Here is a 12,766-nt window from a genome sequence, read left to right as displayed (position 1 = left end):
AAAGAAAAGAAACCAAACCAAACCCTAGGCACCTACCACCAACCAGAGAAAAGACAGCTCATTTGCAGACAATGAAAACAACCACTAAATGATATAAAACCTGTCTTTCAAGTCAGAGAAGCCTCATTCACTCCAGATTAAAGACAATATTCCAAGTAGAACATCCATCCTTCTGTTTTCTCATTGAATATATCTTCTTTCTCTCTTAGAAATCTTGTCTGGTCAGATATAGAGGAATTCCATATTCATCTAGGATTTTCAGGTGTGCAGAAGCCCTTTTCCTGGTACATCTGACTGTTTTGCAATGATGATGAGCATGCAAAGTTGTGCACGTAGGGTTGACATTCACAGAACATTGGAGATTGTGAGTCCAGGTGAACAGCGGGTTTGATGATTCTCCAAAAACTGCAGCCATGCCAGCAGTTTGGTTACAGCACACATGCGTGGAAGGCATGGCACAGCCCAGAAATTCCAGGCTCATTCTGCAGGTCCAACACTGGTTACTTTTACAGTGGATGGGTGGGAAGCTCTTAGTTTATAATCCTAATTCAAACCTAAATAGTAACAATATATGTAAGATCAGATATTTACCTAGCCCTGCACTTTGTTTCCAAGAGTGAGCACCAAGTGAGTGTTCCAAAAAGGTTATAAGGATCCTGTACAGTGCCTTCCCGAAACATTTTCTGAGCATCTAGGGATCAGTCATTCTAGCATTTCCGAAACCAGATGCTGTGAATAGCCCTGGGTGTCCTTTTCTTCAGCAAACTAATTGTTTGTTTATTTGTTTTTTAATTCAGGTACAATTTCAGCATCCACAATGTACTGTCTCAAATTCTACGGGTTAATCGGTTAATTATATGAATGAAGACTTTGCTCTTTTTTTTTTTTTCTTAGAGGCTGGCATCTTGTTTTTACTTGGTGTTTTTCATATTTTATACTGAAAAAAGTTATTTCCTACTCGCCTTTCCAGAACAGTCCTTATTTTATCATGTCTTTTTAATGCTTTTACTGACAAAAGCCTTCATCTATTCAATTGTTCTTTTTACTGTAACTGTTCCATATCAGTAACCATACTTGCTAATGCACATTCTTGCACTAATTTGTATCTTTTACCATACTTCTCTATCTGTCTTCAGATGAATGCATAACTATAAACACTGTGGAAGTTGTGGGTGTGTCGTGTTTATACAACAGCAAAAGGATGTTCTTGATTCCTTTTCTAGTGATTACTGGCATCCTGTCTGCATTCCCTTTGCATCTCCTGACAGGGAGCTTTTGTTGCCTAGTCATTAAGTGACTAGGTCAGAAATTCTGAGTCTGCAGTCATCTATAGTCTGTATCACTGACTAATTCACTGTTATCAGCAAACATTTTCATTCCTTTTCTACAGTTTTCTGATCACTTGTGACCTGTGTTGAGTAACACAGACTTCAGCATAGAGCCATGTGGGACACAACATGTGATTCTTTCTACTGTGAAAGGCAATTATTTGTTCCTCTCTCTTCTTCCTATCCTCTGAATATTTCTTCATGTCTGATTATCTTCTTCTATAGCCTCTAGGGAGGCAACTATTTCAGTGCCTTCTGAAAATTCAGGCAGATGGTATCAAGCAGCTCTTTGTTGCCAGCATGGTTTATTGACTGTCAGAAGACTTGGGTAGATTTGTGAAGCATGACCTCCCTTTACAAAAGCCATGGTACCTCTTCTTCATCGTACCATGCTTATCCTGGCATCTGCTAATGCTGTTTTTTGGATCTCCATTTCTGTGAGCAATCTAAAAGACCATTCAACTTTCATTTAGAATGAAACAGGAAAAAAAAGGCTCAGGCAACATCCTGATATGACTATATGCATCTAGCCATAGATCAGGCTTTTCAGGATCTGCAGTTTTACAGAGCTTATTAAAAGGCAGCTTATTTTATTCTACTAGTTTTATAATACCATGAGTCTGTTGACTTCCCTGTGTTTCTATAATGGAAGTAAAGGATAAAATTAAAAGCATGTTAAAGCCATTAGGCAGTACAAATATTTTCTTTAACATTCTGTTTTAGGAGTTGCTTGTGGATCTGAGAGTAGTTTGGTTCTCTGTAGCTTGATATTTAGCATTCAGAGCATTCAGCCACGATATTACCTATTCATTGCCTCTGCCAGATAGAGTAAAAAAGTAATTGGTTTATTATGGTTTAGGCTCTTGAGTTCTTACTTATTTGGAAGGAAAAGAATGTACTCTGAAGAGATTCTAATGGATTCTGCAGGTATTTCCAGTGGGACAGCCTGTGTGCACTTATAACAGATTTGATCTGTGAAACGTTTGCCGATTATATGACTTATTGCAAGAGACTTCCTTGCCACTTCTTCTGTGGATACATCCCTCCAACACACAGAACCCATGGTCATTTGCAAAAAAAATACCAACAGTCCAGGCAGTGTATCTGTCACAGGGCATGTGCAGAAACTTCAGAAAAATATTAATGGAAAATATTTACCTCTTATATTTTGTGTACTGCTTGTGACTATTGCCATCATTAAGAAGTACTCAGGTGTGTTCTCCACCATGCACACCTTCAAAGTGGGTTTGTTGTTTCTTTGACAAACGACAAGATGTTGACTGTACCAAAGCATAACTTTATGTTTGCTGCTCTGCCCCCCTGCTAATGCTGAAATGTAACAGCTGCATTGGATTCTACCCTCATCCTTTGTGCAAATATCCTTTTATCACAGCTGAATCATTGTTTTCTTCCTTCTTCTATTTTAATTCATAAATTTATGGATTTTAGCTTCTATTTTAGTTTGCTATGAAACAAAGAAGCCCAAAGTCTCTGTACTCAGAAAATGGAATTATTTAGCTGCTGAACATTGTATAGGTCATTCTAATGTTTTTTATTCTCCTAATTCTTTGATTCCATCAAATTTAATACAAGTGTCAATAGAATTGCCAGCAGACAGAAATCTGCTTTTTTGAAAGAATGTTCCATCATAATAGTCTGGTTACAGAAGCTAAAATTTCATGACTTTTTAAAAAATGATCACATATGTTAGTATCCAACTTCAATGGTAATGTTTTTCTTTAAAACAAAAATACAAAAACAAAGACAAGGAGGTAAATCTCACCTTAATAAACAGTTTTGATGAGGTTGTGCTTAAACAGTGACTAGTTAAGGTACAAGGGTGATTAGTTCAAGGAATGTAAGGTAAATATGAAAATCTCTAAGTCAAAGAGATCAAAGAAAATAGTGGGCTGTCCTTAAGAGGCAATCTCCTGGGATGCTGCTTACAAGGGAAATCTCTCATAATGCAGTCTTGGGCACAACACCATTCAATAGTTCTGTTCGCTAATGAACAAAGGTGAGAATATACTAATGACATTTTTAATGGCAGAACATTAAAGGCATACTTAAATCGATAGTGTAGCAAGAAGGAAGAAAGGCAGTCCTTGAGGACACAAAGAATAGGAAAAGGCTGGAAGTTCAGCTGAACTGCACTGTCAGGGAGTCTGCTTTTACATCCCACATTCACCTTGCCATCATCTAGGCTGTGTAAAAACCCTTGCCCTCTGAGCTTCCACACCTTCTGTTATATTGTGATTCCTCCTCATGGCAGCTGCCTAAATTTTGCCCATTCCACTGAAGATGCCCGTCTTGGAGCCTTGAGCGTGCTGGGCCCCAGCTGGCTCCTCAAGGCAGCTTCAGAACAGTGGTTCCAGAACCAAGATCTTCAGTTTACAGCCACGTCTGCCTTTGTGTTCCTCATCCCACAGGCTCTGGCTTCCTAAGAAAGTTCTCCTGCACTCAAGGGGGAGAGAATATAGGGTAACTTGTTTACGTACTTACTGAGCCTCCCCTATGGGCCTGAGGGGCCAGGATTGAATCATGCTTTCTGAAGAAAGACACTTCCTCAAATGCTGGATCAATTGGCTTCCTTGGCTAGCATGTCCTACATCACTGTCACAAAATTCACACCAATGCCAGTCTTGATTAGCTGATAATGGAATGTGCTAGGAATGTCTGTGGTTAATTGATGCCTGCACCATATTGCTGGTGTAATACAGGTTTTATGGGGGGGATAGTGATGGCTACCTGTTAGGGTGATTCCCTTTGCTCCTGTGGCCATTCCTTGCTGCTGTTCTCAGGCAGCAAGAACAGTCCTACAGGGCCGTGCCAGTCTGCTCTTGCTTACTACCAAGCAGACAGACTCTAACCTTCCTCCTGTGCTCTCTTATTTTCCATCAACATTGCACCTATTTGTTGTCATTTAGACTTCATCCCTGGCAAGAAGACACAGATATTGAGAAAATATTTCAATAACACATAATCTGGAACTTGGCACATATCTAATCATACTTATTCAAGAAAGATTGATTCAGCTTAAGGAATTAATTCAATTCTCCAGATAAGAAGGCAGCTTGTTAGAAGCAATTAGAGGTTTATGGCATTAGAGGAGAGTAAAAGTGTAGCTTCTCTGGTATAATATGACAAAGATGATTGCAATAAAGGGATTTTGGCAAAGGAAAAAAGATGCTCGCAACCTTGGGATCAGAAGCAAGAAAAGCCTCCTAACACTGTAGCAGTGACGTTCTGGATCAGTATCCTGGTGTGGCCAGCAGAGGCAAGAACATGATTTATTCTGAGATGAAACTTGACAGTGTTATTAACTGAATTATGTCCAGCTATACAAGTTACGGCAGGAGCCTGAATTTAATGACTTTTGCTAGTCCTTTCCCATTCATATCCTATATCCATCTATTCCTGAATTTGAGGGACAGTTGTGGCTCAAAGCTTCAGTTCCACAGATCTCACCTGTTCTGGGGGTTATTTTGTCTTCCTCTTGCCCTATCACTAGTATGTCATGCTCCAAGCCTGAGGAACGCCATCATCTGGCGTATCTGATGGAGACAGTGAAGTAATAAAGGCTGAATGAATTGCCACATTTTTTCAGTGTTTCCATTAAGAACATTATATGCATCAAGCCATGATATTTGGAACAAATTGATTTCTGCAGAAAGGAATCTTCATTAGAGGTTTGTGTGCAATGTGTTGCCTAAATAAGTGCTGCAGAGTTACTCCTTTCCTGAAAGGCTTTCCTTCTGAGAGAGGCATGGTCAGAAATAAGAGAACTCATGAGGAAGTAAGGACTGTGGGGGATGCCACAACTGATGTGTGATGCCATTCTGCACGGGCTGCTTTAGAAATCCTCATTCTTCTCAGAATAAGATGCCTAACCATTTCTAGATTTCATATTCAATGGTTTTATTTATTCTTGTGACAGTGTTGTCTTTCAGCTTAAGTAGAATCTTTTCTCCCCCCCTTTTTTTTAAATACCTTGATGCGTGTATAGGGCAGTCATGTCTGACTTCAACTTCTGTCTCCAGGGCCTTATTATTCTCTGAAAAAAAGAGACTTTCCCTTCTCCATTTCATGCTATGAAGCCCCTTTGGACATGGCTGCAATCTCATTACAGAAATATTCATAAATCAACACTAAAACTTTTTTTAAAATATAATTTGAAATGTTCTATCAGGTCTTGAAAACTTTAATTTTAAAAACGAGTTCACAGAGAGAATTGGCTTCCTTACCTCTATTCAAGCTGTTTATTTTTAGCTGAGCATTACTGAATATGGAAGCAGTCCAGTTTACATCCTGGTTCAATTTCCTGTTTACTGGAGCCAGCCTGGTGTCACTACTGTATTTCTGGACCACTCTGGAAGTCCGTGAGCAGCCTTCCTTCTACATCTGAGCAGTGCCGTGCTACACAATGGAGCTATTGTTGTGCTCTCAGATACAGAAATATGAATATCATTGAACATGGAATATGCTGGGTTTATGTCATTTTGTTAAAAAGTACATATATATAAATGTCAACTTCTTTGTGAAATGTGTCGGAAAACTCACGTTACAAAGTCAGAACCATACCCATATTTGTTTGAAGTTATTATAAAAACAGATCTGATTATACGTAGGGTGGCTCCCTATAGTACAGTTTTAATGGCCTGGCAGGGGAGGTGTGTCTTTAGCTTTCTTTTCCTTTTTTTTTTATTATTATTTTTTTAATTGTAATCTGGTATTGTTTCTTAAATTATAGAGCTCACTGCTTCCCTTAAGAGAGTATTAAAAAGATATTTAAAAAAATCTACAGAATAGCTGAGAATCTGAGCTGGCCACTACAACTACTAATGGTCACAACAACAGGCGGCTCACACAAGGAACTCTTGGGGAGATCAGTCTCCCCAGCAATTGTGATGCATTGGTAGCAGCAGTCTCAGACCTTGTTATTATTATTCTATTAGGATTATCAGAATAAAATGGCACAGCGTCTGTCCAGAGAGCGTCAATGCCAGGTAAAAGAGCAGTGTTTTGTCATTCTGGCTCAGATATTGTCTAATCATTTTTACTTTTGTTTTCAGTAAAGACAGGTTTTAAATAAGTGAAAATATTTTAATTTCTATCATCTAATATATATATAAAAAAATAAAGACAACCATTAGCCTGAGCTTTATTTAAGGATAATATAAATCTTGTTACACCAATGGACAAGAACCTTGAAGGAAAACTGACAAAAAAACACATCAGTTCTGTTGTTGTTGAAGCTGATTAAAAAAAACGAGCAATAAATGATGTAAAGCATATTTGCTTTTTACACATCTTTCAGATTCATTTAAGCAAGATTTTTGGATTCTTTTTAAAGAGGCACTTAAAAGCTATTTTTTGTTTAAATAGCCCTTTTCAAAACCAATTTTTGAGTGAGTGCCTCCCATTAGAACACCCAGAGCCTTTCCCTGTCTCTTCTAAACGTGCTGATTCTTTTAATGCTTCTTTCTGATCCCTGTAGGTAAAGCTTTGAGAGCGCTAACACTTACCATGCCCTGTGCGCAGGCTTCCCTTCTGCTGCTGCTATTTCCATTTCGGATTTGCTGCTGCTGCACCTGGGGAATACCCCTTACAAAGGCTTTGTCAGAAGCAGGCAAATGAGGTTCCCCCGGAGCAGCCCCAGAGCAGCCCACGACAGCGTACAGCTGCTGGAGCAGAACCGACCTGTGTCAGGCGGGCAGCGTCGTCCAAGGGCAGCACTATTCCTCTTTTAGAAATGGTATGCCCAATTTGAATATAGTCAAAAGATACAGATGGAAAATAGCTCCTCATTTTTCCTCTCATGTTCAATACCACGGATCAGGTCTGCCACCAATTTCAGTGTTCCTACATGAGAGTGAAACATAAAAAGTGGTCAGATGGATCTGAAATACAATAAAACCATGGAAAAAAATAGTGATCAGAAAGGCACACAGCAATTTAGTTGTGTCTCATATGCTCTTTATTCCCATCCAGTTAAAATCTTGCAGAAAATATTCATTGTATGCTGAAGTGAACTTTTTTTTTACATCTGCAAGAATCAAACAAAATACCTCAGCCAACAGAGTGCATCTTTAACTATATGAGAACTTGAAAATGCTAAACAGAAAAATTCTGTGTCTGGACAGTAATGCACAGCTGTTTTCCTTTCGTAACAGGTCTTGGTAGAGGATGAGGCTGATGATCATGATGCACATGCTTATTTTAGTGTAGTTAGTTTCAGTTGCATGTTAAAAATCACGTTAGACCCAAATGCTGTTACAATAAGGACCACAGCAAGAGCAAGGTCTGTTCTGTGTATGGAAACTGCATTCATATGGGGGAAGGGGGATGTTACACTTACAGAAGAACGCAAATTATGCACTGGTTATGAATGCCAGTAATTATGATCTAAAATATTTATTGCCTGTATAAGAAATATCGTACTTAACATGTTTTAGTTAGATATTGAGCAATGAATCCCAGAAGAGCTGTAGTAAAGACTGCAAGCAAATAATTAAAAACTGAGCAAGCCAGGTGAAATCCAATAGCAGCAGCACTATTTTCAGAGGTAATCACAGGAGTCTGTCATTGCCTAAGTGAAGGTTACAGAGGCAAATATCAAGAAATTCAAGGGTCACATGGCACTTAATTGGTATGAACGGAACATATTATAAAGAGACGGATCAGGTCTTTATGACTCATTTAAAAAGAGATTAGCTTGGGGTTTAAATCTGAAACACAGTTTATTTGTTGTATACAAAGGTTACAATGCATCTCCCTCAGGTTTAATGTTCTTGATGTTCCTTGTGTTCAAAGTAAGTATTTTAAGAATCCATGGGGATTTCTATTGGTTAGTTTGTTACGTACAGTCTAAGTGATTAAAAGGTAAATTGGCCTCAGACAGAAAACTTGATATGATTATTTTTATCCTTGTCGGAAACAAAAGTGACTAAATACAAAAATGGCGTGAGGGTCAGAATATACGAAAAGTATTTGACACTGATATTCTTGAACGTTTCCTTTAACTATTTTCAACCAGCATGAAACATTTTGACATTTGTGGAGAGACACAATGCGTTTCAGTTTGTCAGATCAAAGACAAAGGCTTCATTTGGACTTTGTTTAGCATTTTATGTGTACCCTTGAGCTGTTGAACAGCTTCCTGGGATTTATGTTCCATGCTCCAGTTCTTTCTTTCATGTGTTGGGTCCCCATCCCAAATCGTGCTCTCTTCAATGGTAAAGACATTTCTGCATCTGTAAATATTACAGTGCATTGTTTTTGTCAGAAAGCAGAAAAAACTGACAAAAAATTGTTTCCAGTGGGAATTTTAACTTTTAGAGAAACAGCATTTTCCACCGAAATACCACAGTTTTAGAAAACTTCCAGCCAACCGTACTTAAAGCATATTCCAGGAGTGTAATTTAAAACCCATGAGTGTCAGCTTCTAACTTTCATTCCAAACGATCTCGACTATAAAAATACTTTTCAGACTCTCAGTACAGATAAAATTAATTGAGATTCCACGTACAAGGTATGTTGATAAGAATGTAGCTATAATTACATAAATGCATCAGTGTTACTAATACATCACTTCATACTGGTAGTTGAAATTGGAGAAACTGAACATTCTCGCAAGGAGGAGGAGAAACTGGTGACGAAGCGATCATTGCGATGTAGTCGTGCTGAATTGCAAGGCACACACGACATCTTGTTTTGCTGGACAAAGGAGATGATGTCCTTACTTGGCCTGTAGGGTTCCTCCAGTCTCCCTCCCACGCCGTTCTTTGATGTCTTCCTGGAGCACAGTTTCCTGCAGAAATGCAGTGTTTTCTGAACGTAGCTCATGCTCACACTAGAGCCCAAACTGACATTGCAGCCAAACAGCTTCAAAGAGTCAGTTTTGCATCACAGGCTCTGGGAAAACCAAAGGTTGGTGAACTGGGAGATTTGCTACTCACATCCATCACCTGGCACAAGCACAACCTGGACACCAAGCATTCACTCATCAACACACATACCTTGTGGGAGCCTGGGAAGCTGCCAGTGAACAGAAAACCTGGATGTGCTCCTTCCTCGTGGCAGCCAAAGCAGTGCATGGCAAGGCAGAACGCGAGGTACAGCAGATAGGCTCCGGGTGATCCATTTGACTTTCTCCAAGGACCATACTTGTATGGATTGTTAAGACAGTTGTTAAGACAACCCAATTTACTTGTGCAGATCTTATTTGCAGCTTCCTGTTCTGTCTACAGCATGAGTAATTCGGCCTGCGTCGTGCTCTTTTTCCACCTCTCTCCTACAGTTACGCAAATACACACTCATGCACATATGCTACATTGGTCAGATGTCTGGGTTTAACCCAGACGGTTTGAGTTTCAGATCAAAAGTCTCTGCTAAAGCATTGCTTCTGCTGCTGAAAGTTTAGGTTTCTGTGCTCATAGCAAAGAGATGAGATAGATGAATACAACATTTGCAGGGCTGAGCAAGATAGAACTGGTGCTGTTGGGTTTGTGCTCAGGAATAGATGGCAACTGGAACACTTACACATGCATATGCAAACAGTGCTAAGCAAAGGTCTCCACCCAGGTATTTCTAATTGCTTTGTTTTTGTAGATGTCCATTTTGGTTAGTGACACATGCCTGGATGCAGGATTTTTTCTGAGACTCTGTATGTTCTCATCACTCAACCTGGAGGAAAGGTCACTGTTACATTTGCTAATTTAAAAGTTTATTACAATGTGATATCAATTATGAACTAGGGCAGATGGATAATTTGGAACCTTTTAATAGGTGGCAAAAATGACATGAGATCCAAACACAATAAATCACAACCTTTCCCTCTCTCCTAATCAAGCCTTCTGCAATGAGTGAAGACACAACACGCTCAAAACTTTTCATCAATTGGTTGCTTTGTCCCAGATACCACTTTTTTAAATTTACATGCCATCTGGCACTGTGATCAGGTTTGCCAGGTTAACTGCTGAGCAAACACAGCAACCTTCCCCGAGGCAGAAGGAAATCAAGCAAGGTGCCATGAAAAGGTTGTCTGATGGTACCGGTCACAGCTCACCTGCATGATCACTGTTCTCTTTTTATCCGTGGCTATGCCTTTATTATTTACTTTTTTTTTCCTGAAATGCTGCTTGTCAGTGGAGGAGAAAGATGAGGACCATAGCAGGAAAAGGAGGAGAGGGATTAAAGCAAGAACAGCAGACGTCTGGGTGGCTCTTCAGGACTGGTTAGCTTACTTACAGAGTGGTGCCAGGGATATGAAGAGGAGCACATCTGACAGCTGATGTGCTTGTGCGGGTGCTCAGTCAATGCTCACGTGCAGTGGAACAGAGGTTCCAGCGCAGCGGGGAGAGCTTCAAGCCTCACTGCCTCAGACATGACTCCCTTTCTCAGTTCCTTGATGTGTCCTTATGTCTGCCATACGTTAGCCCCCATGAACATCAACCGCTTAAAATAACCTTTTTACAAGAGGCTGCCTCTGGCAAATCATGCAAGAACACTAACCCTCTGCATTTCCCAACCTGCTCTTCTGCCAGCGATGACTGCTTCTGCAGCAGATGCAGTGGGAGGAAACGTGTCCATGCGCAGCAGCTGCAGTTCAGTCCTTCAGAGCTCCAAATTTGCATTCACTGGGAAATTGGTGTTAAGTTCATGGGCACTGAAATGGGCTGAGGGCGGTAACATGCCATTTTGCTAATTGTTAGAAAGGCGGGGATCTTTGACAGTCATCTACACCAGTAATACCCTAGATTGCTACAGGAAGACCGAGCGAACATGTAGGCTTGTTTCTGTAGTGAGGCCAGCTAACTGAATCACCTGAGAAGAAAAAGCTTCCAACGGAATTATGTCACAGCTCAGTTCCCTGGCCTGGTTCGTGGCACAGCCCCACACCGTACAACCACGGCACCACACTACAGCGGGTGGCAGCGATGCTGTGACGTGGGAGGAAATGGGCAACGGGGCAGAGTGCCTTCACCAGGCAATGCTCTTCAGCACCGAGCTTCAGCACTAGACTGCTACAAAGTTGTACTGAATCCACCACATCAGTGCATGCTCTGCATCTGCCCACCACGACAATTATACTTTAAGAGACTCGATTTAGTATATTTATTATTTTATAAGGCTTTGTATGCATGCTTAGAATTATTTTGCTATGCTGAAGTGAGGTGAAGAAGTTATACATGCAATCAGGGCACAAACATGTTTTAATGAGGCTGACTGACTTTCTTATAAAGAACTGACCTACGCTTGTACATACAGTGGAAAATACCTAGCAGCTTTTTTCTTAAAACACATTAAGTCACACTTCTCAAAGAATTAACTTTAAAATCTCTCTGTTGGAGAGCATGTGTTGTCTTTTTAAGATTGAGACTCTGAATTTTAATTTTTCCTTTTTGCTTTTATTGAAGCCCCAAACAAAGCAGAACAAGCATTTTAAACGTGACATAATTCACGTTAGTAACACGTCACCGTAAATTAACCTTCCCACGTAAAAGCACGGCAGAAGCAGCGTTCTTCCCTCCCGCTGGCTCTCGACGCTCCCTCAGGAAGACGCGTCCCGAGGACGCGCTGCGGGCGCTCCCCGCTCCCCTCAGCTCCGCCCCGCCCCTCCCGCCGCCCCGGCCCCCGGGAGCCCCGGCGACGCTCCGTCCCCACGTGCGGGCGCCTCTTGTTAAAAGAACGCATGGACAGCGGCGGGACGCGGCGCCCGGAGCAGCCCGCCATCTTCCCGCCACTTCGCCTTTCCCGCAGCGGCGCCGCCCGCCCGGCCCCGCCTCGCTCACGGCCCCAAGGCCCCGCGGGCCCTTTCCATGGCTTCGCGGTTACCACCCGCGGGCCCTTTCTCCTCCGTGGCGCTGGAAGGGATGGGGACGGATGCCGGAGCCTTTCTCTACAGCGCCGACGCGACTGCGGGTCCCGGCACGCCGCGCCGCACCGCCCGGCCCGCGGCGGCCGGCGCCTACCGCCGCCCCATTGTGCTCCGGCCAGAGAAAACGCCGCTCCGCTCCGCCCGGACTTCCAGCCCCCCTCCCCCGCCTTCCGAGTGGTCCCTTCCAGCGCCAGTACAGCGCCCTTCGGAAGATCCCATCCGTGGGAAACGGGAGGGGCCGACACCGCGGGGCGAGGCGAAGAACGGAACGAGGTTCTCTCCGGAGGCTGAGCTGGCCGGTGATGAGCGTGCCGGACCGCCAATAGGACGAGGCGGCCGTCAAAGAGAGCCAATGGGCGGGGAGGGGGCGGGGCTTTCCCCCAGCGGGGCGGGGGCACGGAAGGCCGGGCCGGGGGCTGCTGCGCCTGCGCGGGGGGAGGAGGTGGGGACTTCGTCGTGTCCCTGTGGCGGTGGCGGCGCCTGGGGAGGGTCGGGTGGAGGCAGGCAGGATGCGGGAGGCGGCCGGGCGGCCGTGAGCGGAGGGAGCCGTGCGAGCAGG

This window comes from Numida meleagris, chromosome 1 (genome assembly GCF_002078875.1).
Source record: "Numida meleagris isolate 19003 breed g44 Domestic line chromosome 1, NumMel1.0, whole genome shotgun sequence".
Taxonomy (NCBI): domain Eukaryota; kingdom Metazoa; phylum Chordata; class Aves; order Galliformes; family Numididae; genus Numida; species Numida meleagris.
This window is presented reverse-complemented; position numbering follows the sequence as displayed.